We start from the raw sequence: 21645 nt of genomic DNA, 5'->3' as shown, positions 1-21645 counted from the left end.
CCCGCATGCAGAGAGGGCTGGGGCAGTGGAGGGAGGCAGTGAGCCCTGAATGCAGAGAGGGCTGGGGCAGTGAAGAGAGGCAGTGAGCCCTGCACGCAGTGAGGGCTGCGGCAGTGGAGGGAGGCAGTGAGCCCTGCACGCAGTGAGGGCTGGGGTGGAGGGAGGCAGTGAGCCCTGCACGCAGAGAGGGCTGGGGCAGTGGAGGGAGGCAGTGAGCCCTGCACGCAGAGAGGGCTGGGGTGGAGGGAGGCAGTGAGCCCCGCATGCAGAGAGGGCTGGGGCGTTGGGGGGGGGGGGGGGGGCGTAGGGGCGCTATGACACTTGAGAGGCACTTAGGGTAAAAGGAGGACCGGTGCTTTGCATTCCCTCTTTGGCCCTGAGCTGCACATCCTGATACGAACTGTTTGCGCGTCATGGCCTCAGTTGTACCTTGGATGTTTTATTCGTATGTTATTAAGTTGTTATTCAACTATTTCCAGGCTGGTCCCTGGTGTACTGATCAGAACTGTTCGTGCCTTGTATTCACCTGGCCAGGCCATCCGTAAGAGTTTCCTCACCCTGTGATCGCGCTGAGAAGGGAGTGTGGCCTTTGGCACGGGGGCGGTGACGTGGCCAATATGGCCTTGGAATCCCTGCTCTGCTTAAACAGTTCACACCCGCACCTAGTGCTTAGTTTGCAAAAGAAAGAGCCGGTGCCTAAAGCACTGCTCAGAATCCCAAAGGCGCTTTTTCCCCCTCTTTGGTCATTCAGTGTAAGCATGCATGTGGGCGTGGCCTCGGCGCTGCACTGAAAACAATACGGCAGTACCCCTTGATGAGCTACAATCAGTGATGGCCCTTAACGCTGTGAACAGGTGGGTAATGGAAAATGATGGGGTCCCCCGATTCTCAAATACCTCACACATATACATTGGTCTTTGGCTGGATGGGGCCCAAAGAAAGTTCGGGGGCCCTTGAAGGGTTGGGGCCCTCCTCGAGCAGGGGCTGCAGGGGCAGAGACGTTTTAAGGCATGGGAAGTGAGCTGTGGGCCAGGACCCCAGTCTTTCTGGGGGCCCCCTGAAAGTGTCGGCTCTGTTCTTTATAGAGTCCTGCCCTGATAAGCTTCAATATTTTCAATAATAATTTTTAAACACACTGGATTAAATAAAAATGTGTTCCATTTATTTTTAATGTGGGTGATGGTTGCAGAGAAATGTTGTGTTCATGTTTCATGCAACATCCACCGCGTGGGCCTTTGTTATGCCCCTGAGCCTATTGGAATGAAGCCCACGATTGAGTTTAACTTTCTTTCCATAAGAACATCCATAAAATGTTTCTTTTAGATCAAAACAGGACCTCACACATGAGAAATGGGAGGGTGTGGCAGACATTATTAGCTGTAATATTAGTGAGCTGCTGCTGTGTTGCAATATTGAAAACACACGTCACTGTCCCAGAGTATTAGATGTAAACTCATTTGAATGTGGACGAGTGTGCCTGTGCACCGTCAGTGACCTGGCCAAAGAGGCTATGAAGGAGATGAAATTGTGTCATAAATTCAAATCTGAACTGGGTCCCCCCAAAATATGTTTGGCCCAGAGCCCCTAAAACCCTTAAGATGTCCCTGTGCAGGGGCTTGCGTTGCGCCCCTGCACGGAGGCTGGGACTGGACAGCCCCTGTTGCATCTGTGCCCACAAGAGGCTGGCACTTCTGCGCCTGGCTAGGGTCTAGCTACTTAGGGTGACTGGGTAGCTCCACATAACTGACCTATGCACTAATGGCTACTTCTCAGTACGTGAAAAACAAAAGAATCAACACAAAATGCAGGACCATCTGTATGCTGTTGTGGGATATCACCTAGGTGAGAATGCTGTCAGATCTCACATGTTCACTCACTCATCCATCTATAAATCCCTCTCAGTGAGTTAAGCACCCATTCCGGAGACCCCTCTATGGCCTACGTGTCACTCATGCTTTAGCTGTACATGGTCTGTGGGTGATGACAGCTTGTGCAAGCCTCCCTGCTGGGTCTGTTCTGTAAGGAATGGAAGATTGCACTTGCTCCCTTCTGCGAGAGAGGGAAGCTTGCACTGCTGCTGCCGTGATGTACCTGTTCTGCGAGAGAGGGAAGCTTGCACTGCTGCTGTCGTGCTGTACCCGTTCTGCGAGAGAGCGAAGCTTGCACTGCTGCTACCGTGCTGTACCTGTTCTGCGAGAGAGCGAAGCTTGCACTGCTGCTACCGTGCTGTACCTGTTCTGCGAGAGCGCGAAGCTTGCACTGCTGCTGCCGTAATGTACCTGTTCTGCGAGAGAGGGAAGCTTGCACTGCTGCAGTCGTGATTTACCCGTTCTGCGAGAGAGGGACGCTTGCACTGCTGCTGCCGTGATGTACCTGTTCTGCGAGAGAGGGAAGCTTGCACTGCTGCTGTTGTGATGTAACCCGTTCTGCGAGAGAGGGAAGCTTGCACTGCTGCTGCTGTGCTGTACCCGTTCTGCGAGAGGGACGCTTGCACTGCTGCTGCCGTGAAGTACCTGTTCTGCAAGAGGGAAGCTTGCACTGCTGCTGCCATGAAGTACCTGTTCTGCAAGAGGGAAGCTTGCACTGCTGCTGCCGTAATGTACCTGTTCTGCAAGAGGGAAGCTTGCACTGCTGCTGCCGTGCTGTACCCGTTCTGCGAGAGAGGGAAGCTTGCACTGCTGCTGCAGTGAAGTACCTGTTCTGCGAGAGAGGGAAGCTTGCACTGCTGCTGTCGTGAAGTACCTGTTCTGCGAGAGGGAAGCTTGCACTGCTGCTGCCGTGCTGTACCCGTTCTGCGAGAGAGGGAAGCTTGCACTGCTGCTGCCGTGCTGTACCCGTTCTGCGAGAGAGGGAAGCTTGCACTGCTGCTGCCGTGAAGTACCTGTTCTGCGATAGAGGGAAGCTTGCACTGCTGCTGCCGTGCTGTACCTGTTCTGCGAGAGAGGGAAGCTTGCACTGCTGCTGTCGTGCTGTACCCGTTCTGCGAGAGAGGGAAGTTTGCACTGCTGCTGCCGTGCTGTACCTGTTCTGCGAGAGAGGGAAGCTTGCACTGCTGCTGCCGTGCAGTACCTGTTCTGCGAGAGAGGGAAGCTTGCACTGCTGCTGTCGTGCTGTACCCGTTCTGCGAGAGAGGGAAGCTTGCACTGCTGCTGTCGTGCTGTACCCGTTCTGCGAGAGAGGGACGCTTGCACTGCTGCTGCCGTGAAGTACCTGTTCTGCGAGAGAGGGAAGCTTGCACTGCTGCTGCTGTGCTGTACCTGTTCTGCGAGAGAGGGAAGCTTGCACTGCTGCTGCGAAGTACCTGTTCTGCGAGAGAGGGAAGCTTGCACTGCTGCTGCCGTGCTGTACCTGTTCTGCGAGAGAGGGAAGCTTGCACTGCTGCTGCCGTGAAGTACCTGTTCTGCGAGAGAGGGAAGCTTGCACTGCTGCTGTCATGAAGTACCTGTTCTGCGAGAGAGGGAAGCTTGCACTGCTGCTGCCGTGATGTACCCGTTCTGCGAGAGAGGGAAGCTTGCACTGCTGCTGCCGAGCTGTACCTGTTCTGCGAGGAAGCAGAGCTTGCACTGCTGCCGTTCGTTTTGTACATGTTCTCTGAAGAAGAAAGTTGGCTTTGCTGCTGCCCTAGGTGTCCTAGTCCTCTGAAGGAGGGAAATGTGCACAGTTTTTGTCCATGACGTCCCTGTTCTGTGAAGAAATAGTGTTTCTACCACTGTTGCAGTATCTTATGAAACAAACAAAGGATATACTGAATGCCGTCACATAACATGCCATATGAACCAGGGATATGTCAAAATACTTGATTTGAGAAACCTTTAGTCTCTAGGAGAGTTATCTGAACCCCAACCCACTCCCTCCGCCAAGAAGGAATTTGTGATTGAGAAAACATGTTGATGGAAAAGAGAAGCAGGGTCGCTTCTTCAAACCTCTTATTTTTAGTCTTGTTAGGAAAACACAAGGAAAGAAGCATGGCAAAGCTAATAGGTCTCACCCTTGTGACATATTGGCTTTGCCAATGGTTTTAGCCACGCTGCACGGCATCCAGGATGTTCTCAAAGGTAACTAGGTAACTCTGGTATTGGGCCCTCACACTTCTATTTTTCCATTTCAGGCACTACACATACACGCACATACACACAGGTACGCAGGTGCCTTTTTTTCTTTTTGGTTACAGATCCGAGTTGGATCAGTAACTAAAAATAAAACAAAAGCAATAGGGGGGCATGGAGGGGAAGAGAGAGCAGATGGTAGCAAAATGCCAGCCACTGAAAGAGATTGTAAACAGACAATGCTCCATGAGAGGGACACACGCAAGATTGACAAGCTGGGACACCAATAGGAAGCAGGCAAAAGAGAGTGACAAGAAAAGGCCACCAATGAAAAGCAATAGGCATGCTCCGCGCCCCTCTGTGTTCTTGGTAAGTCACAATACGCCTCACACATGCAGTGCATGCGCTGTCTAGCATCCGGACCGAAAACTGCAACTAGGGCTTCAGTGCTCGGATAAAGCAGAGAATCCTTTCAGGTGGGTGATGGTGCGAGGGCTCCTGGGTACCACTCGGAATGCGATGCCCCAGCTTCCTCGGTTATCCTGGGAACTGATGGGCGTGTCCCCTTCCGCCTCCGCTCCGTGACGGATGGGCCGTGATGACCCGGCTTTAAAGACCCCCTTACACCTCACGCTAAACAGGACTCAGAGTTCACCATTTTGTTTCAAAGGATTCTAGTAGACTATGTTTTTGAATGCCTCACTATTTTAATTCTTCATTTTCGGGAGGCTTGTGATTGCTGTTACAATCACCACTTTCTGATTCTTCTTCTCAAACCATCTTCCAATAAACTAGGTTTCGCTAAATTAAGCATTAAAAGTAACACAAGGTGTCACCCAATCCCAGAGCCAGTAATTTGCTCTAGAGGCTCGTCTGAACTCTTTGGTGGCTGAGACTTCCATGAAAGACACAAAACTCAAACGCCTCACCCATCTCCTTTCATGACCTTCCACCCTGTTAGTGCCTAGAGGTGATTAAATGAATAATGAAGTCAGCTCCTGGGGGTTATGGGTTGTGCCCACATTGAGCATGGCTGTGTGTGCCTCAGGAGGTCCATCTCGAGAACCTGGTTCTCTGTCAAGAATTACACCCATGGGTAAATTAAAGTCACCCCCAGAACAATACGGAGTTAATAGGTTTCCAAAATTGGGGCTCGTCACTATTGGGACATATATGTTGATGACATTTAATTGGCCATCGCTATGCGAGAGTTGAGTTCCTGACCATCTACCTTCGTAGTCATGCTCGGCGGCAATTGTTGGAGGCCAGGTCGCTTTGTAATGAGTATAGGACTGTACCGTGGTGCCGTGGAACCCTTAGTGCGTTTCCTTTTACTTTTTGTTTTGATTTATTTTGGGGCGCACTGGAAGCTACAGCAACAATCGTTACTTTTTGGTGAGAGAGACAGAACCCACAAGATAAAAATTCGTTTTGTGGCTTGGAAATCAACCTTTTTCAGAAACAAAGAGATATGGCACTGAGAATTAAGAATTAACGTTGCTCGTCTGTGATTTTTAAAGTTATTTGTCTACAACATAGCATGTTTTGACTAAGGTTTTAGGTAGAAGCATATTAAATTTGCTCCACTATACAACAAGCATTGGCAAAGGCAATAGCTCTTGCCCATACGAGAGCTATCGGCTTTGTCAATGTCTTTTAGCTGCTTTGTACAGCAGCAGGGCTGTAAGTGGCAAGCACCAATGCATGAAGGGGCAGGAGGCATGGCACAAGCAAGAGCACAGAAGAGGGGTGAGAGGGGCAGGGCAAATAATGACAGCATAAGCAACAATGTGAAAGCTGAGGGGAAGGGATGGGGCAAGCAACACCGCAGGAGGTGACGGGAGGGACGGGGCAAATAAAAACACTGGATGGGCGGAGCGATACGGCAAGCAATATTGTGGGGGTGAGGAGAGCAACGGGGCAAGCAACATCGCAGGATGGGGTGTGAGCAACTGGACAAGACAGGAGGGGAGCAGGAGAGATGGGGCAAGCAATGACACAAAAAGAAGCCGAACAGGCGGGACAAGCAATGATGCAAGGCCAGGGCAAGCAATGTTGACGAGGCAAGCAACAGTGCAGGATGTGGGCAGGAGAAATAGGGCAAGCAACAATGCATGAGCGTGTGGGAGGGATGCGGCTAGCAATGACTGGGCAAGCAATGACTGGGCAAGCAATGACTGGGCAAGCAATGACTGGGCAAGCAATGACGTGGGAGGGACAATGCAAGCAAAGGGGTGGTAGGGAAAGGGCAAGCAACAATGACAGGGCAGGCAACAATGCTAGATGGGGTGGGAACAAGCAACAAAGCAGAAGGGAGCAAGCAACAATGCATAGTAGGACAGGGGGGGGTTAGTGTTATTTGGAGACAGCCAGAAAACATGCGCACCCTTATGGAATGCTGCAACTAAAAGGAAAAAAGTAACTCAGAAAGCACAAGGAGAGGAGGGACAATGGGCAAGGAAGGGGTACTTGGGCCATGCTCTATGGGAGGGATAAACACAGGAAGAGGAAGTGAAGCTGACATGTGCTAACCAAACAGAACAAGGACATGAGATGGACTATGAAGCCAAATAATGGTAACCAATGGGCAGGCTCTAAGCCCCCGTAAGTAAAACAAATGTCTTGCATGTGACAGCACATGTGTTGTCTCAGGCAAGACTTAAAAACAACACTGAGAATAAGGGGTTAAAAGTTGCACACAGCTGGCTCTGAAGAAAAGGGGACTGGGCACAGTGCCCACTACATCACAGGTACATATAAGTGGGCACTGCCATGCCCTGCACCTAATGTCTATGCAAAAGGTGGCTTCCCAGGCCATGCCATTTGGCAGAAGTTAGAAGGGACTGGGCACAGGGTTTACTGAATGAAGGTGATTTGACATAAGATGTCACCAGGTATGGCATGAGTGGGGTACATGAAGCACCACAGCTGGTGAATTTTAAGATCTTTTCCTTAACTTCCTTTCAACCGAGAACATCAGTTTCTTTTATAACATAAATTATTTCCTCATCTGACCATAGCACTATAACGTTCTTTAATTATTCACATATTGGCTGTTTTATATAGCGCAGACAAGACCCATATGGTGGCAACACGCTTTACACAGAAAGTTTTGTACCGAACAGTATGATGTAGTAAAGTACATGGTACTAAAATACAGTAACATAGTAAATAAATAAAATTAATTAAATAAAACAAATACAGAACGCGGGTAGATTACGAAGGGTTACTAGTTTGCAGTGAGAGCAATATTTTCAAATATAGTATCCATTATGAAGGTTTTTGCATGGGGCAAAAGGCAATTTACAGCTGGAGGGTGCTGAAAAGGGAGCTTTACTAGTTCTGTTTTTAAAATGCCCCTTAAGAAGTGCGTTTCCCAGTGTTCAGTGGCAAGAGGATCCACACTCTGTGGGCACATCTATTTAAAGACTGATGCTGGGCTTTCCTTCCTTAAGGGTGGCATCTCAAGGAGGAGGCTGGCCCTGCTCCCAAGGAAGTGTTGTCTGCCAGAGATGGGCAGGTTCTGGGAAGGGACATTGGGGTTGGCACAGAGGTGTCTGTATGTGTGATGCAGTCTCGTTTAAAGATGCTTCTATTCTCCCTGGAGACCCCCTCCATGTACTGGATTACAGAACGTTTTAGATGTAACTGAAATGTCAGCTGCTCAGCTGTAACTCAGGAATTACTGTGAGTAGTGTTTTCTTACACCATTCTCGATAGGACGAGCGACTGGATTACCAGTTAACAGTCTTGTTCTGGGACAAGAGGGTTGATTCCATTGAGGCCGAGTTGGAATTGACACCTCATTTGGTATTACCTTGATGTTTACTTGTAGAGCAAGGTTTTTATCCAACAAAATGGCAACAGGTGGGGTACACTCCTCGACTGAGGGGGTGCAGCTCAACACTGATAGGAACGGAGGCAGGTTTGGGGTGAGGCAGCTGGGTGGTAGGAGTATAATGTACACAGCTGTTTAAAGAAAGTCAGTTTCTTGCTGAGGAGTGACAGCCAAGCTTAGATGTCCTGTTTACACCTTTACATTTCAAGGCTGAGAAAGTTAGTTAATCATTTGGCAAAAATCACACCATTAGTATTAGAGAGTGGACGCCGGGATTGGAACATGTGTTGCAAGATAAGCAACTAAACAACTAGACCATATATCCATCCACGTCAGGGATATCAATATTCTCACATTAAGAAATGGTGCTGGCTCTGTGGGGAGATCTACAAGCCCGTGTACCCCAGATCTGTGGCCCAGGTTTGGAGGGGGCGGGTAGGGGGCAGTGCAGTGTGATGAAATCTGCAGAACTAGGCAAACGCCCAGAATTGAAATGAAACAAAAAAACAGGAGTGTGTGGACAACTGAAAAAGGAAATAAAATGCAACAGCTATACGGCAATCTTCTATAGGAAAGGGCAAAGTTTTGAGACTTTATGACGCACGACAAACGTAGCTCCTTAAAAAGCTGTGATTGGCAGTCGTGTTGAACAGGAGGAAAGAAGCAGGAGATGGAAAGGAGAGGCTGCACTGAAGAGCAGGGGGGGGGGGTAGCTTGGGCAGAGGGGTGTGGAGGGTGTGGGCTTCAAACTTCCCGACTCTCAGGCTGGCACACCATGGTGAGATAGATTATCCGAACAGCAGAGCACGGGTGGGGGTGGGGGGTGGGGGGGCATAAGAAGAAGCGGGAAGGGAATATGTTGTAATATAATGACCAGTTTTAAGAACTTCAAAAACAGAGAGGAGGAGAGAGAGAGAGATACGTTGGTGTGTGTACAAATTCCTGGTGAAATCCTACAGCCACCTCACCGTACCAGACTGAAAGCACCTCCATCAACTATTCACTAGAGAATACATGTATTGGGGGTGTAACACCCCCTCCCCTGAAGCTACGCCCCTGAAGAGAAGGGTCATGCTGAAGGGTTAGGGTTCGAGGGGGGGGATGGGGGAAGAAGAGGTGTCATGAGGTCAGCAGCCGGGTGTTCTGTTTTGATTTTTTTAAATGTATTTTTTAAAGAGAGTTTTCTATAGCGCTGACTAGACCCGAGGGTATCAGAGCGCTTTTACAAAATTGTTAGACAATATCAAACAATAATAATACTTTATGACATTGTCCGAGGCATTGATTACTCAGGCTGTCCATGGAGGCAGCCAGGAGAAGAAGAAACTCTTTGAGGTGGGGATGGCAGCAGTCCCGTGGGGTGGACAGCTAGGCTTGGACAGGGGACAGCTATTCCAGGGGGTGGCTCCTGGGAGGGAGGAGCAGGGTCACTTGGGGTGGAGGACTGGTATCCCCTTCAGAAGCAGCACAGCATTCTCCTGGTTTACTGAGACAGCACTCTCTTGGTTTGGAGGGCAGCGGTCCTATTGTATGGAGGACAACTGCAGAACTGCCAACTAAAATAAACAAGCATTTGCAATGCAACCGGTCTCGCATTTGCTCGTGTTAGAGCTAATAGTGTTGTAAACTCCTAACCGGACTCTTCTTGCCACATAAACCATGTATGTAACCGGAAAAAGTGCAATTAACTGTGTAACAGGATCGATATTATGCAAAGCGCTCGACTTCTGTTAAGCGAGATCGCAGTGCGAAAATTGAGAAAAAGCAGTCCACGAACCGGCTGGAAAACAGCGAGCCTCGCATGTTTTCTGTACTTGGTCGATGCGCTCGAGGAGGGCTAACCACCGGAAAAGGCATGACGTATGCGTGCCTTCCACTAATTAAATCAAGCAGATTCTAACAGGCAAGCCCACAAACCATTGAAAGACACTGACGTGGACGGGCTCCAAGCCCTTTTTAATTCCTAAAGTGTCTCGCTAGCGAAACGCATGCGCAAGCTCGACCCTAAAAATAAAATCACTGTGTGAGGAGGGGGGGAGTGGCCTCAGAGGGGCGAGGCCTCGTGCAGAGAAATACCTACAAGGCACGTTTGCCACAACCCTGCCCCAAACCAGTCCTCCAAAGAAAACGGAAAAAAGGATTCTCGAGGCTGGTACCAATGTCCTGGGGTGTTTTCACACTCCTTAATGGACGTCAGCAGTTAAAAGCCTATGAAAACGAGCTGGAAATCCACTGTTTACCATGGTTTGCACCCCGTTTCAGATACCACCCTGTGATACCGGCTCCTCGCCTGGTTTCCGTGTGTCGGGAGCCGACATCGTGTGTCACACGGCGGCACTGTGTGAGTTGGCAGGTCTGCAGCGACACTTGGGACGCAGGACGATGAATCTCCGGGGGGATGACAACTGGCACCTGCACCGGTGGCAGCCGCGCCCTGGCTTGGATGGCAGCTACAAGAGAATACAGAGCAGGAGACAATGTCACTTCCGGGTCAGGCAGAGAAGCAATGAAAGAGGCCGCAGGGCCGAGCTTTGCATAAACCCACCTCCCCCGCCATTGGCCCTTGTTTTCGGCTCCGGCCAATAATGTTGGAAGGACCATTAACCCCAGCAGAGCACCTGACCTGAGTGAGTCCAGAGTGGGGCTCCCTCCAGTTCCCTTACACTACAGAGAGAGGTGTACACATGAGCAAGCATTTAGTCAATTAATTTTATAATGGAAGTTGAATAGAATGAATATATCAGCATCAGCTAGCAGGAGCTATATATTCACCACATACAAATAACGTGCAATCAAATGTATGTAGCGAGAAAAGATACATGTATGGAACCAAGCTACACCTGACTAATGAGCCCTAACTAGGGTGAAATCGGTCCTGGGTTGCTTGTGTTCTGGTCCAAGGAGGCGCTGGCCTGGAAGTTTGGGCTGGACTGTTTTCATTAGAGCAGGGTCAAGACTGATTTGCATATGGCTGGGTCCAAATTGAAGTGGCATGGTGGGCGAGACAAAGTATTGGCACGTGGCCCAAGAGGTTGCCAGTGGCTGAGATTAATTCAGACGTTCTATCAATCACCGTGTTGTTTTTGAATTTGATGCCCTAAGTGCACTGGGTATGTCCGGACATGGGACCCGGGCTCACTGTGCCACTGGAACCAAGCTATTCCTGGCTGAAGTGGCCTAAATAGGGCGCAGCCGATCCTAGGTTGCTTGTGTTCTGGTTCAGGCCAGGCCTGGCCTGGACTTTTCCGACTGGAGCAGGGTGAAGGGTGATTTGCATATAGCTGGGTACAAACTGAGGTGGCGCGGTGAGCAAAATAACATTGCGGTGGAATGTGGCCCGAGTACTTACCAGTGGCTGAGATTCATCTAAGCATTCCATCACCCACTTTTCTATACTTCACTGCAACAAAGGAGGTGTATTGGCTGATGTGTTGGTAGGGTTTGAGTTGGGTAGTTTGCACAAGTCTGGGCAGTGCAACAGTGTTTAACCTCAAGGTTGAGGAGATGGGCTTCTGGGGCTATCTGGAAAATTTGTAAAGAGGGAGGTGGCTTTGAGATCAGCTGAGATAGCATTCCAAAGAAGTGGGTAAGTCAGGATCATCGCAGGGGACGAAAGTTGGAGATCTTGTCCTTGGTCCTTGTGCTTTTAACAGCTCGCGCTCCTGCAGCAGCATCCCCAGCGCCTTGACACACTGACGGGTGATGTGCCGCACTTTATAAATTCCTGATTGATTGACTGACTACACAGTAAGCATGTCATGTGGATAACTGTTTTGTAGCGCTGGCTTTTAATGGAACTCGGCTTCTGAAGTCTCTGCTGTAGTAAAACTGGTTAGACAAGTTTTAGACTTGTTTACCTCGAACTAATATTGAGGGACAGAATGTTGACAATGACTTCTTTATGTAGTTGTGAGTTCAAACATACAGCAGGATCACATCAGCTGACACGTCTCACAAGCTGATTTGGCTTCATCAGGGCCCGAGTTACAAGTCACAAAACCTTGTAATCCGATATTTATAAATGATGGGGATCCAATCAAGTCCCTTCCTTAAATGTTCGTGGAACCACGTGCCTTCATTTTAGAACATAACTGGGACATGCTACACAGAAGCAGCTCTCCCATATTCTGAAAAGTGTGTACATGTGAACTTGTTGGCGGGAGAGTGCAGTCTTGGATACGTTTTACACAATTCAGTTCTTCCTCAGAGGTGAAAAGGACTTTATTAAAAAAAATAATGTAAATTCTGTGTCTCCATACATGACAAAAACATCAATTGGTGAGGACCGAGGTTTGTGAATGTTGTCTTTCGTGAGAAATCTATATATTCTTAATAGCATTAGGATCCATTGTGCATCCATGAGTGTTAAAATGTCAAAGTCGACAGATAATGACACATAATGTGCTGCCCATGTCCGGATCACTTATTGGTAATCACATTCCCCTGGTTATTCCTTCCTCGTCCTTACGTGTGAGGTGCCCCCCTCTGTGCAGATGAACAGAAAAAAACGGAGTAATGTGATTACCAGTATGTAAAATGGACTTTATCTCCTTATTTCCCTTCCTTGCCCCGTCCTTATGTGTGAAGACACAGAGAAGCCAGATAGCGCCTATGGGCAAAAGGAAACCGCAGCCGTGACAAGTGCTATGTATCAAACATCCAAGTTTATTTTAATGTAAAATACTCCTCTTGGGACAGCAGAGACAAGCCCAGTGCCACACGATGAAGGATGCTGAGAATTAACATCCAGTCTGTGATGAGATACAAAGGCAGAAGGCGCAGCCCAACTAGCAGTTTGGTAGATGTCTGTGATGGAGACCACTGGTGCTTCAGCCCACGGGGCAGCCACACCGCCCACGCAGTGACTTTGCATGTGTCCAGGTAACACCTCACCTGAGGGGACATAGGCAAAGGACTGGTTGACATCACTAAATGGCTTTAAGTAAGTAGATCTCAAGGGGGTGCATTCAATCTATCTTTGGGACAAGTCAGTAAAAAACATCCTTAAGGAGATGTAAAACTGAAGAGTCTACAGAAAGTAAACTACCCGAGGGCTCGCTAAAAGCTCAAATGGCCTCCCACTGAATCCTCAGGGTAACAAGAGAAAAACCCCAGGCAACCCCTTCGCGAAGGAGTTGAAGGATTAACATTGGGTCACATTCCCATGGAATCACACCACCATGCACATCATTTATGAAAGGAGGCTCGGTGATGGCTGTAGGGTGTGCGAGTAGACAAACGGCTGGAAGCCTTCACTGCAGTAGCACAACTTCAGGCAAACCCACTTTCGCAAGCTCATTCCTTTAACCTCCACACTGATGAGCACTTTCTCAGAAGACAGTGGAGAAGGAGATTCTGGAAGAATCCACTCCATACACACCCCACGTGGACTGGAAACAGGATTTCCTTGGCCAAAAAACAACCCAAAGGAAGATCCCTGTCATTAGCACCTTAAGCTCATGCAGATGAGAGGCCGGGTCCCTCCAAGCGCACAAATAGATGCATCCATGGAATGACAAATAGTGTGGACACCTAAACGAAAGCACAAGACACGAAGAAGTGAAGACTCAGTGTCTTCTGAAGGAAAAAAGTGTCTGCCCTCCTGAAGATGGGGGTGTACCTAGCCATCTCTCCTTTCCCCGTTGCATCCCACTCCAAGCTGGAGACGACTGGAGAGACATCAAGGCCTTCAAGTGAGATCATATTGGACGGGCTCTGTCCTAACCCAAGGGTACTATTTCCTTGAACCGGTGAACTGAAGGTCACAAGGTGGTTCAAGCCTGAATTTCTTCAGGGTCATCAGGAACCCCATTGTTGTAAGCCACTAGCATACATTTTTGAGTGTTCTAGGTACGAATGAAGGGCCGTACCAGTATTGCTAGTGAAAGGAAACACTGGAGCAAACACTCCAGCCAGGATTTCAAGCTGAAGGGCAGGACCTGAAACTAGAAGTGATTGGGTAGAAAACTAAAGAAAGGAACTTGTGGTGAGAAGGCCAAATAAACATCTATAGACAGACATCTTCTAATTCTGGTGCAACCAAATGTTCTCCTGGCAACATTATAAGGATACAAACTGAAGCGTATCCATTCTGAAATCGATTGTTTTTATAAACTGATGGGGCACAATCACCCCCAGAAATCTGTCACTGACTGAAGATAAGAATTTATACCCCATCCACCTTGTTCCGTGGGAATAGAAACAGTGGCTCCCAAGCCTTTTGCTTTGTATGAAGATTTTAGATGAGTCTGAAACTTAACTGCACAAAGCAAAAGGTAAACCATACTTTCTATTCTTGAAAGTCTTGAGACGGTGATCCTCCGGCTGAGGGCCGGAACTGCCCAAGAGTAGACAGAACACCGCAGACGTTTGGAGACTCTCAACATCCCTGTCACAATCTAAACATCCATGGCTCTTAAGGTATCAAAGATGCAGCCACCAGAATCTGTCTTGGCTAGTAGGTCAGCACAGTTTTTGCCTGCCAAAACAGATTATGAAAGGGACTGGAAGTCTCTTATCATACTCTGGGAGCTATAAGAGAAATACTTTGAGGCCCTCAAGTACAGTTTAAGTCTCGAATAAGCATGGACAGACCACTATCCACCTTCCTATCTATGACATCTGAAGGAAATAAGTCTTCCGTGCCCACAGGCGATCTACCTCCCAGAGTAGGAAGCACTGGATCGCCAGACACACTCAGGAGAAAATCTGGATTTTCCGCAGATAAGATCCTAGTTAAAAAGAGCATGACCATGCGCTTCTGATCTCCTTCTCTTTCTACAAAATGTCCATCTTGATATTCAAAGCCATTGGCAGAGATCTAGGAAGTGGTCAGTGAACTGCAAAAAAGGCCAGAACATGTAGAAGGAACCTTATCAAGTTCTGTAGGAACCTCCAAATTCTTCCTCATATAAGAAAGAACAAGGTGCAACCCTTCCTTGTCCATCAACCACCCTCCGGGATCTGGCAAGGCAGAGGTTTCATCGCAGGGATGGTAAGACCACGATAAGGGGAGAAAACTGCCCCCTCCCCCCCAACAATCCCCGTTTTGCAGTTTTCTGTTGCTTTCCCTAAACATCTCTGTCATCAAGGCCTTCAGTTGCACTCCACCAGTTCCCCCGATGTTCAGAAGTTGGCTCCCTGTCTGACGGAGCCTCCTGCCCTGCCTTTGAGAGCGCTTAACCTCCATTGTAAATACACAGGAGCCACCCTCCATGGATGGCAAGAAGAGGATGAGGAGTCGGGTAACCATCTCCTGTGTCCGAATCCACCAGCGGGAGGTTGTTACTAAAGCCAGCAGCAAAACTGGGGACACATGGGAAATGGGAAATGATTCCACCTCAACCATGAGCCCTGCAGGAAGAGGGAGCAGACTCCTAGTCCACACAGCAGCTGCCAAGTTTCCAAGGTACATGTGTGGTGTGCTGCTCCAGTCCAGGTTTTCCGTCTTTGAAATCTGGGACTTGTAGTCCTGTTTGATAATAGAATAAACAAACAAAAAGTCCTAGAATTCAACAGAAAAAAAACTGGACTGGAGTAGCACATCCCTCATGGACCTAGCAGAGCTGTGTATTGGTGCCGGCTGAATTTCTCCTCATCTCAATGCCATCAGCCCAACCAGGCCTCAGAGGGAAGAAAACTCCAACAGGTGTGATTCCAACAAAAAGGAGTGTGTAAGGCCGCATAAATGCCGGAAGGTGTAAGAAAATGAACTGTTCTATTGGTATGATGGCAGGCCTGAGATCTTTTTGAGGCCTTGCCTGAGACAGCCCATGCACTGTTGCTTGTCAGACATTTTGTTTACTGACCGGGGGCTTAGAGCCCACCCATTGCTTACCATTGTTTGGCTTTATCATCACTCTAGTTTCCTTGCTCCTCTTTGGTCAACGCTAGTCAGGTTCACTTATTTTTAAGGTCGAGCACAGCAGCGCTGCTTTTCAGAGGTGTTATCTATTTGGGCGTTTAACCACGCCCATCACTATCACTCATTCATGGGCATGCCCTTCAAAAATCCTTTGTTATCATTGGTAAATGACGTTTGTCCCTCCTTGGGGAGGTTTGGTTACCGCCTTGGACCTCGACCCTGTTACATGGCTAATTGCACTTTTGCCGATACGTTTGACTGCGATTGAACTTCTTTTTTCTTTTTTCCTTCTCCTTCACGCTCATGGCAGCTCACTTATGTGAAACTGTTTTACTTTTCAATGTATATGGCAAGAAAAATCCGGTTAGGAGTTTACAATGCTAATATCTCTAACTCGACCAAATGCAAGACCCGTTGCACTGCAAATGCTTGTTGTATATTCGACTCTTCCCTGCTGTACAGCGCAAGTATTGCTACCTTGGCCTGTATCCTTCCACTGCTCGCACTTTCAGGGCTAGTTTTTTCTTGTAGTTGCAGCACTTAATGAGAGTGCATGTGTTTGAAGACCGTTTCCTCTCCCCTCCTGTACCACTCTGCTTTGCAGTTGATTATTTTTCAATATGGCACTTAATCGGCCAAGGGGAATGAAGCACTCTACATGAGTACCTGAGTACCTTTCACAAGGTCACATTTGTTTTTTTATTTGTTTTTACTGTGTTGACTCCTACCCCTCTTAACCATTGTTGCTTGCCCCCTTCAACACCATGAGAGGAGCTAGATAAAAAATGCTTTAGCTACTGTGGGATCTTTATTCACCGGCACCTCATCACTGGAGGTAAAAATTGCTATAAAAAGTAGTTGTTTGCCCCTCCAACTCTGCATTATTGTGCTTGCCCTCCCATCCCGCTTTGCCACTTGCACTTGCTGTGTTTCTTGCCCTCTTTCCATCCTAAGCATTGGCAAAGCCAATAGGTCTTGCTTAGGCGACCTATTGGCTTTCTCAATATTTTCAGTAGCATGACTGAAAGTTAAAAATATAACATATACTGGCACAGCCAGCACTGGCTACGTCTAGCACTTTTTTTTTTAATAACTTGTACCCATTGATACCCCCCATGTTGCACGTTGTGTGAAAAGTGGACAAATTACCCCTTGTCATGAATGGCACGCTAAACCCACAATCCTATGCATGCTTGTGCTTTTAGGACTAGATACAAAAGCAAAACATGAAACTACACATCCCAGAATGCAAAATGTTGTTTGCTGAAAAGCCAGTACTGGATGAAAGTGCCACACTTAAAATGAGTCAAATCAGTGACTATGTTTTTGGCAAGAGCTATGACCAGGGCCACTACAATTATGCTGCTGTGGCGTTTTAGTGCATAATTATGGAATTACCACATGTGCCACATAATCCCTTATTGGCCGTATAATCTGCAGATTTAAACAAAAAATATTGTTTCTAGCTCAAATGGCTCAAAAGTTACTAAAAACGCAGCAACACGTGTTGTCGGCCAGTGGAGGGCCCTTTGCAAAGGTTGACTTGTCATCTTTCTGTGCCTTATTTCAGTGCTAAAGTGGTAGTAATGAGGTGAAAAAATGCCCAGACTCTGTTACCAACTTTAAAAATGCTGAAATAACGAAGGAACAATATTACAAAATGTGCTGCATAATTGGCCTTTTCTTGCCGCATAATTAATTCAACCCTGTCGCATAATGTGGCCCTCAACTGCTGCATAATTGGTGTGACCCTGACTATGACTTAGGTGGCATGTGGCACATATATTACGCTATCAGTTATTCACCTCTTCGTGCAGCAGAGGGCAGTGTTTCGCTAGATGCTGAAAATAGCTCATACGGGAATCGTTAGTTATGGGATTTATAGAGGTATGTTATTAAAATTAAAGTTACCTGGTGAGCACAAGTTACCAAGGGCGCAATGCTCAAGTCCTGCGCTTTGATTGCGCTACTCATCGATCTCCTGGTGTTTTTGTTCCAGTGAGCGACTGAAGTAAACCGGAACTACAGGTCCCAAAATACAGTGTTGTGAAATATCCAGAGGCGGGGCCCCGTGTCCTTTTGGGTGCCCAGCCACCTGCTAACCTTAGTCACAGAGACAACTTTTTAGCTGTTTTTAGATTCTTTGAAAGACGCACCTCCCCGGATTGGGAATAGTCGGTGTAACGCACCTGGTCTGGCCTAGTTCAACTCCTCGGATTTCCGAAGGGCCCCAGAACAAGCCTTGGCACATCCTTAGGACTCCCTCGCCCGCAGCGTGCTGTGGGCAGAGTATAACACACTGGCACCCCCAGCAGCAAGGGCTGCCCCCCTCCCAACCCCTCGCAACCCCGGTACTAAACATGGGGGGTCTTCACATTTCCCAACAATCAGGCTGGCAGAAAATGTTAACACACATTATAGGACAAGCAGGGCGCATGAGAGGGGCTCAGTGGAAACAGAGCGCCCTGGCTCGCTAGAGGCACCGACTGAGGAAAAGTGCATTATTTTGTGAAATAACCAACATTTTGAAGTCTTTTCAAACAGAGGACGGGAGTGTGTGTGCGTTTTTGTGTGTGTGTAAAAATATTTGGAGAAATCCGACAAACACCTCGCCATACTGGACTGAAAGCACAAGCCCCCAGCTATTTATCATAAATTACATGTATTATGGGGCGTAACACCCCAAAGACCCCCCTGAAACTACGCCCTGGACGCAAACTATACATAAAACACCTCGTGCTCAGAACACACACCGATCAATACAGCCCCCGCGCCAGGAGACGGATGAGTTGAGTTTACTCCTGTTTACCTGAGTTCAGCCCTCGGTTGCCCCCTCTGCTGCCGGCCGCTGCTGTGGCACACACCGGGCACCGGAGTCAGCTGTCTGGCGGTCACATAACACTGCGCGTGCCCCTCCCTCGGGGTCACACCCAGCACCGCCCTCCCTCCCACTTCTTCCCTGAAACCACCTCCCCACTCAGGGCCCAGTACCCTTATGTGTTACGAAGCTTGGGCAGCACATCCAGGTGCACTCTGGGAGTTGTAGGGAACTACAGCTACAAAACACGTAGCATGATCAGTAGAAACGCTGGACTGCATCCGATGGATATCACCTAGACTAGAGGCGTGCACGCCACCGTCACGTTAAACCCCTTCAACCACGCTTGAAGAAATACCAGATTGCTACGTGGGATGCCTGACCAAGTGCTTCTAGTACTAAAAGTTATACTACAAGTCCCAGAATGCAACTTGTTACCTGAAAAGCAGAAGGTGTGAGCTAGGACCTGGGATTAATTTGTAGCAATGCCAACCTCACAAGATAACTCCATATGACTGACACACCTCAATAGTCCTGGGCTTTCATATAATGAATCAGTGCATTCTGGGAGTTGTAGTCTTTAATTTCATGCAAACTAGTTGGAATTACACTCCTGGAGACAATTATTTGTAAAAGGAAAAACCAGGACTGAAAAAACAATCTGGCGTTGTACTTACCTGTAACCTCGCCCACCCCACCTCATCGCGGGGCACGTCAGCTTTTCCCTGTTACCTTTCCAGTGGCCCTGGAGCCGGGTCTGCGATCTCCAGCCAGGTCTTGTCTCAGAGAACATGGGTGGCCCAATGACATGGTGAGGGGGTGGGGACTGGGGGGTGACCCTAAGCTATAAAGATGAAAGTGGCAGGACGTTCAACTTGTGAACTAAGTAATGCAAATGACTCTAGGTGTGGAGGGTATCTGGTCCCCTGGTGGTCTTCGGGGGATCGTCTCATGTCCCTGAGTAACTGGGGAGTCTTTTGGCTAGAGCTGCCAACCAGGCCTCTAAGGGAACCAGGACCCGGGTTCGAATCCCAGCAAATCTCCCTCTAACAACACCACCACAAAAAGGTGTAACAAACTCTTTATATGTTGTCGGGTGCCCCTTGGATGTAAAACTGCCAAAAATACAATGTGGGTTCTGTCTGTCACCCAAGCTCAGCATAAACATATGAGGTCAGAAAGAGATACTCATCTAGTGGTTGAATTACACAGTGTGAAACTGGAAAATCCAGGCTCAATCCCAGCTTCCCTACTTGACGAACTTGTGTGATCCTAGAATACTTTGTTCTACAAAGCCCCCTTTCTCGTCATATATGAGAATAGGTTTGAATACTGTGCTCTGTACAGAACCTCCTTTGTATGATTCAATAGCCTATAATGTTGCTCCATCTATAAAAAGAATCTAGGCCACATACCAGGTACACAGGGCAACAGACTTTCCTGTGAGCTCACTAATAGCCCTGTCATCCGGGCGGGGCAGGAATGTTTATCGGTACACATTTAAGCACTTACTTTTAATAAATACTTCTGAAAGCATAATAGCACTGGAGGATTTTTAAATGAGCCCTTTCCTTTTTCAGCACCAAGTCCCCTTGTGCAGGCGTAGACCCTGTACCAAGGTTGTGATACTCCAGACTATGTTTAAAAGGGCTGTCCTAGATTGGCAGGCTCGGGCTCTCGATGTTTTAAGGAGGTGAACACTCGGAGCAACCCACATATGGAGCACTATGTATTAACGTTTCCTTCCACATCTTACATCCAGGGCACAAGTCGGGGGTACACGCGGGTACACGGCATCCACCATTTTCACAAGGTGGATGCCGTCCACCCTGCCAGGTGGTTGGGCCGCACTTCAATATGCTGAACTCGTCCCGGTGTAATGTTTAAACACAGCAACTCATTCAGCAGCACCTGCATGCGGTCTGTTTTCCTTCAGAGCAGCAACGTGCAGGCGGCGATGAGGAGGCTTTTTATTTTAAATTTGAGCTGGGGCCTAAACAAAGGCGTGATGTTAAGTGGCGATCAGACCTCCTTTTGTTCTCGACGGAGCTGTCAGGAGCCTCACACCTACGGGCAAATACAGTGCAGGGGAAACAAAGGCGCACAGCTCGTTGTTACTTCACAGGTACTTACGAGAGGCATGAGCTTGACTTTGGTCAGTCCTTGGATTTACGAAATATGCATGCACAGTAAGAATGCCAGATATGCTGGTCTGTTCTTGTATTTACACAAATAGCAATTTAAATATCACTATTTTCTTTTATAGTGCTTCATATACCAAAGCAGGGCTTCAGAGTGCTTTACATCACATGTGCACATTATACATTGACAATAAAAAATATAATTGTACATCTATGTACAGGATGTGTTACATAGGATAGTGAGGGTTGCAAGGTGTAGGAGTCACTTGTCCTACATAGCTCACTGTGCTATATTAGAAGGATTACAGTTTATGAACTGAGAGTAACAAAAGGATCTCCATGTTAAAAGCAGTAGCCCACTTACCTAGCTACACAAAACTGTCATGAAGTGCCTTGCAGGAGACCCTCTATGCTACTTTGATTCAAAACTGGGACTAGACACAATAAACATCTCTCCAGCAAATGTGTTAAATTTCTCCTTGTGTCAATTTCTTTGTGGCTGAAATTAAAAAAATAAAAGTTGAAATTGAGGCGCAGATTTTGCTTATAAGTCACCTATATGTCTAACCTTTCATTTACTGAGTGCTAGGTGCAAAGGTACTGTGTGTGAGGGCGCCTTGCACTAGCAAAGGTGCCCCCACATTGTCCAGGGCCAATTGCCCAGACTTCGTGAGTGCAGGGACACCATAATAAGCGTGCACTACATTTATGTCAATACATATATGTAGCTTCACAATGGTAACTCCGAATATGGCCATGTGAGGTGTCTAAGACCATGGAAGTGTCCCCCCAATCCACATCTGATAGTGGGGGGGCAATTCCATGCACCCTGGGGGCTCCACCATGGACTCCCAGTACTGCCAAACCAGCTCTCTGAGGTTTCTACTGCAGCCCCAGCTACTGCCACCTCACAGACAGGTTTCTGCCCTCCTGGGCAT

The 21645-nt window shown here is 48.0% G+C and overlaps 1 protein-coding gene across 3 annotated transcripts in view; it reads right to left on the bottom strand.

Moving 5' to 3' along the window:
* Positions 1–21645, bottom strand: part of LOC138260995 (catechol O-methyltransferase-like) — a 97341-nt gene that overhangs the window by 60385 nt on the left and 15311 nt on the right. Inside the window, exon 1 of one of the 3 annotated variants that reach the window (XM_069209580.1) lies at positions 18558–18676. The exons of the other annotated variants lie outside the window; for them this stretch is intronic. The gene's annotated coding sequence lies outside the window, so the exon portion shown is untranslated. Of the gene's footprint in view, positions 1–18557; positions 18677–21645 lie in introns of those variants that run through there. 3 annotated transcript variants of the gene reach the window in all.

Source organism: Pleurodeles waltl, chromosome 10 (genome assembly GCF_031143425.1).
Source record: "Pleurodeles waltl isolate 20211129_DDA chromosome 10, aPleWal1.hap1.20221129, whole genome shotgun sequence".
In the NCBI taxonomy this organism is placed as follows: Eukaryota; Metazoa; Chordata; class Amphibia; order Caudata; family Salamandridae; genus Pleurodeles; species Pleurodeles waltl.
The sequence above is the reverse complement of the archived record's forward strand: the minus strand, read 5'-3'. Positions and strand labels throughout refer to the sequence as shown.